The sequence below is a fragment of the Trachurus trachurus genome (genome assembly GCF_905171665.1).
Source record: "Trachurus trachurus genome assembly, chromosome: 5".
Classification (NCBI taxonomy): domain Eukaryota; kingdom Metazoa; phylum Chordata; class Actinopteri; order Carangiformes; family Carangidae; genus Trachurus; species Trachurus trachurus.
The window spans coordinates 31,801,749-31,808,038 of NC_139896.1; positions in this window are offsets into that span (position 1 = coordinate 31,801,749).

The following is a 6,290-nucleotide window of genomic DNA, read 5'->3' on the forward strand; positions in this document are numbered from 1 at the left end:
AGCATTATGTGTTGAGAAAGTTACTTAAGGTATATGTAGATGTATGGAAATATTTTAGCAAATGGTACTTAAACTATAAAGGGGTTAAAAGCAGACAAATGTGAACCATGAACTGTGAGTCCCCAGTTTGCAGGAAGTCATTTTGCAGAAGAGACTAAAATTAGACATGGGGGGTGGCTCCTGGGCCAGATGATCCCAGATGTCCCACCTACACTAAATGACTCCATTGTTTTGTCCTGTATCATTAGAGGACTTCATTGTTAACAGCTAAAATGTACCAAGTGTTTGTTGTGTATACAGACATCCTCGGGTAATAAAAGTAGTTTGCTGTGCTGCTGTTCTGTCTGATTGACATGTGTACCTGAACAGAGGGATAGGCCAGATTCTCTGCCTATGACTCAGTAGATCAGCTCCTGAAAAATTGCAATTTAAAGGTAACATATTATCCTAAGTGAAATGTCTTTGTGCTATTTTTTCATAATGCAGCTCTTGGCGCTTTATCAAAGTGTTACCGTTGCGACTTACGTTACTTTGTGAGGTCACTGGCCTCAGCCATGTTCTCAAGCCTATAGCCCATCCAGGCCCACTGTTGGAAGCAGTCAGCCAAGCAGTAGTTTAATCAGCCAATCAGAAAAGAGGCTCTGAATCTCACTGACCTGTAGTTCCTAGAGAGAAGTCTGAGAGAGAGGTTATGTATGGGTAAGGATGTTTTCGGTACTAAGAACTGATGTGAAAACTTAAAGGGATAGTTCACCCAAAATTCAAATTTGACTCATTATCTACTCACCCTCATGTCAACTAAGAGCTGTGAGAATTTTCAGAGTCCTCCGTGCCTTCTCTGAGTTACGGGGGGGTCCGCGCAGCAGTATTTGTCCATATAATGGTTGTCAATGGATACCAACTTTCTTCGTCCAAAAAGACACACCAAAAAACATCCAAATACCTCCATACTGCTCGTATGTAATGTCCCTCTTGTATTGAAGCCCCGACATGAGAAATTGTTCTGAAAAAAATGAAATAAGTCTATATTTTAAGCTTGTTTGTAGCGGAAGCTCCCAGTGTCTCGGTTCACTGCTCTTCCTGTGTCAGTGCAAATCTCGCGTGATTTGCACTGACCAGCGGAACAATTTCTCATGTTGGGGCTTCAATACAAGAGGGACATTACAGACGAGCAGTATGGAGGTATTTGGATGTTTTTTGGTGTGTCTTTTTGGACGAAGAAAGTTGGTATCCATTGACAACCATTATATGGACAAATACTGCTGCGCGGACCCCGTAACTCAGAGAAGGGACGGAGGACTCTGAAAATTCTCACAGCTCTTAGTCAACATGAGGGTGAGTAGATAATGAGTGAAATTTGAATTTTGGGTGAACTATCCCTTTAAAGTAAAACTCTAGAAATTGAAAGACAGTTTAAAATCTAGCCCTGACCCTGTCTGGGACACAGACTTCCCTGCTGTAGCCTACAGTACCTGTGTTTATAAACTTCTAATCTCATGCATCCTCTTCACAATGACACAACAATGAGATGTTTGTGGTTTGTGGTTGAAACATGTAAACGTTTCTATTGTCTGTTTGTGTTCATAATTGACACCTCTTTATCAAGCTGTCATCTTCACCAGCTCACATACAGTATGAATAATGGTTTTGATCTCAATTAGACCTTGTGAAATAAAGGAAAGGGGGTAAACCGTGGGGCAAGTTTGATTTAATGCAATACCAAACCATCCTAAGTGTTTCATATGAAAGGAATGTTGTTGGGTCACATGGGTGGTGCAGGCAGACAGGTTGAAACGGTTGCCTCAGTGTAGTCAGAGCACAAAGTTTCTCACCACCGTACCTATATGTCATGGCTTCAACCGTCTTATACAGTCTCGTGTGGGTTTTGTGTGTGATCCTGCTCCCGACCATTTGGGGTGAGTTTTATTTTTGTATTTATTCAGTAGATTTAAGATATTTGGGACCCGTTCGGTCACCAGGTGAGACCAAAAGGATCCATATCAAGTCAGACTGAGCTTGTATACACATGTAGAGTTGTGTTCAACTCACACAAATAAGGCAACTGTAAACTGTGGAGTTTAGCCTCTCTCCCTCACCCTGTGTTTTATGTCTCACAGCTGATAACTGTAGAGGCCATGGGGTTACAGGCCAGAGTGAAGAACTGCAATGTGGCTCACAGTACTGCTGTGGAGACGGGGACAGAATATACTGCTGCGATGAATGGGAAAAACGTTTAACTCCATATGAGGAAGGTCATGTTGAAAGGTGGGCTCCTATGACCGTTACAGAACATGGTAGAGGAAGAACAAAGCAGTGACATCAATTCACTGGCTAATTATCTATGAGTATTCTAAAAAAAAAAAAAAAAGAAAGAAAAAGAAAATCTGTGTTAAAAATGTGATTGCTTTATCTGTCATACCTAAAATGTGCTGTTTTCTGGGGGGGTTTCACCAGGCTTTCCAGACGCTACACGCTACACCCAATCTTCATCATCGTGCCCATAATGATACTAGCCATTATTGTCATTGTGATGATCATCATTTGCTGTCTATGTCCCTGCTGCTTGATGTATAAGAAATGTCGAAAAGGACACAACGGTAGGACATGTTTTTGGTTTCAGTTTGAGTTGTGCAGGCAGCTGTACAATAAAACCTTACAATGCATAATACATAGTGATAGCAATTCTGTTTCACATTTTCTTGCTGAGTTGGATGAGAAGATATCATTGTATCTATACCTCATTCATGCTGTGCCATTATAAATTCAAATCACAGCAGTTCCTGTCAGCTGCCTAATGTAACTCCAAGGCAGAGACGTCAGGAGAATGTGCCAGCGGCAACATCTCTCACCTGGTGAAAAGACATGTTGGCAATTAACACAAATACTGTACAGTCCATTCAGCTCATGTTGCAGAGCCTTTACACCATTTGTCTCACTTGTTAATTAGGACAAACAAAAGTAGCTCATTTAGATTAGGTATATGGTGTAACTTTCAAGTTAGCACTAGGGCTAAGGCTAACCATCCTAGTGGACAGTTAAGTCAGAATAAGGAGTTATGTCAGTTCTGCAGTGAACACACAGCTAAATTTGCTCTGTCCAGTAGCTACTGATTGAATCGACCATGCAGCAACTGTAGGCTACAGCTCTTTAACTTGACTGTATTTTTTTTTTGTCAGTTTGCTATGTTATGTTCAGACTTGTCTCTTTACCTGGATCAGTAGCAAGTCAGCCAGTGGAGGCTCCAGGAAGTCCTGACTAAGGCATACCCCACTACCTGTGAAATATTTTAAACAAAATGATAATCAGTGAGCTCCGTTTTGGCAAGACAGCAATGTGGTAGCCTACTGTATTTTTCAAAATGTAAACTAATTGTGTGTTTCTACTGTTGTGATATATATCCCAAACATTATAGTAATACATGATTTTGGGGTAAATATCACACCCAAAATCATATATTACTATAATGTTTGGGATATATATCACAGCACTACCTTGTTTTAAATTCATTACTTTACCTTTAGCTGTAATAGCCACCCCGGGAGTCAACGCACCCCAACTGCCACTCACACCCTATGGACACCAGCCATCCTACCCCGGCTACCAGCCCGTACCTGTCCAATTCGGCTCAGCCATGCCCACAGCACCACCTTCGTACCTGGAAGCTAGTGAGTTGTGCAAACATCTGGTTCACATTAAGGGATCTGTGTTTTTTTTTTGTTTTTTTTTATTGTTATGTTTTTTTTTTTCTACCTCAAACTCAGAGTACCCAAGGTCAGGTCCAGTGATAATCTATGTTTTTGTCTAACTCTTGAATATAATAGACCCAAAAATTATGTCACCTGTGTAGGTAAAGCCTATATCATTCATTCTTCAGTGCCATAGATCTCCATCGTCTAAAAATCATTAAAAGACATCAGTGAGTTACATTTGGGTACAAGCTGACATTAAGTCAATCCCATGTTTATCATCCAACTAAAATACTCATTAGTGAACCAAATCAAATCAGCATTTTAGAATAGAACTGAGTGACACCGCCGGTTCTTTAAAGATTGGCAGTACAATCACACGCTATATACAACAATATATACAGGAAATACATACTGACTAAATTTTTTTATTACATTTTTTTTATTATTATTGCTGAAAAGAGAAGAAAAGAAAAGAAAAAAGACTACTTGTCGGGTTGGCTGGTCCTCAGATAGTTCTTTAGGATTATCTTCAGGCTTTCCTGGCTTGTGATGGTGATGTCTTCTTGAGGAGGCTGGCTTTTCTTATTCTCCTCTGCCTCGACCTTTGAAGTGAGCTCATGGTTTAATAAGAGCTGATAGCTGAGCTGAGTTTTCAGCTCCAGCAGCTCTCTCTTGAGAACCAGCTCCTGCTCAGATTTTTTGTTGAGCCAGACTGATCTCCTTAGTTAACTTGCGATGGAGGGCATCAATCTCAGCCTTCAGGTTTCTCTCCAGGAGCAGGTCTTTGGACACCCTGGCAGCGTGAGTCTTGTTTCTTTCTCTAGCTCATGCTGTAGTCCCTGGACTTGTTGCCTGGCACTGAGGAGTTCACCTTCATACCCCTGACTGGATGTCTCTTTAGTTTTTTTGAGATTTGTGTTTTTCTCTCTTTCCGTCTGCACCACAGCCATTACCTCCACTTGGCTAATTGAATGCACCACTTGTTGCTCCCCGTTGCCTTTTCGCAGCAGTTTCTCCTTTTGATTGATGTTCCTTTGTACCTGTCCATGTCGAGGTACCTTTGGAGCCAATCCAATTCTCTCCTGGTCTCTTTCTCCCTGTGTGTGTAGAGTTTCTTAAGGGATTTCTGTCTGACCAGCTGCTCTTTTGTCGGCTCCAATTTTGCCCTTTTCCCAGCTGGCTCTCTCATTGCCCAGCAGGATATTCAAAGTGGAAATTTCATTTTGAAGATCCCTGGAAGCTATCACCGACTGAGCCTGGATCTTGTCTCTGAGTTCTTGGATTGTTGTCTCATTTTTCGTCATTGCACTATAGAACTCACCATCGTGTTTTTGCAGAATTGTCAAAGACATGTTGTGTGAAATCAGACTGTGCTCTCTGTATCTCTGTGTAATGAGCTCAAGTGCTATCTTCTGCTAACTATATGACCAGATGGTGTCACTGATGATATTACTATAATAGACAATTTTACTTACATTCAAAATCACAATAGATATAGGAAAAGAATAGATTAGTAGGACATCAATAGCATGCTACTGTATGGTGGGCAAATGCTGCCCCAATGCTATAGCTTACCCTTTGTCATTTTAATGAAGTAAAACAATTACTTCATTGAAAGCACTTAAAATATCATCACACTTTGGGGTCATAAGAATATATTTTCACATTCTATACAAACAAAGGCATCAAGTGTCACAAATAAAAACTACAATGCAGTCAGTTTACTTGTAAAAGAAAGAATAAAACCTTCAATGCAAACAAAATGAATAATTGGAAAACTCATTTTTCAATAACAATAAACCATATGTTTGTTTTTGTCTTTTTTTAGCTGATCCAGCTCGCTCTCCAGTTGTGACGTATCCCATCCCACCTCCAGGCCAGAATTACCTCCCACCACCACAGTCAGACGAATTCGTACAACTACCCTACAACCCGTCGTACGGTCCAAACCCCTGAACCCTATCACCACATAAGAATTCTATGGAGTGATTGTACTTCCAGTGCCATGGGACTGTGTGTACTGGATTGTGTACACACAGTGAAAAGAGACTTGTGGGATGTCAAGTTAGTTAACATATAGTAAGATCTTACATTTTGTGTTATGTGCCTTATTTAAAACCAGAGTAAAAAGTTGCAAACTCCTTAAATATATTGATGCACTGAGCAGAAAGGCGACTGCAATCCAAATTAAATATAAAAGTTATTTTTATAGAGTTGTTCTTGCACATGTTGATGATGAGTTGTGTTTGACTGTGTTGCCATTTTGCCAGTTTATCTTTTTAATAAACTGAAATGGCCACTAGATGGTGCCTCTGTCCCATTTCTGAATAGAAAATTGACCAGTGGAGGACACTGTGAGGTTTATGTCAGAGGCTGAGCTGCAATATATTGTTATCAAGGAGGTTGTTTTTTTTTGTTTTGTTTTTTAACACTTTATTTGTAATTTCCTGTTAACATATAAAACAATCATATTCTCTGTATTACAAATAACTATAACAAACAGTCCCGACAATAGACAGAGACATTTCAAACCCAAAATCAACGTGACAAACTAGTCATAGACAATAGACAGGCAAAGACAAGAAAAAAAAAAAAAAAAAA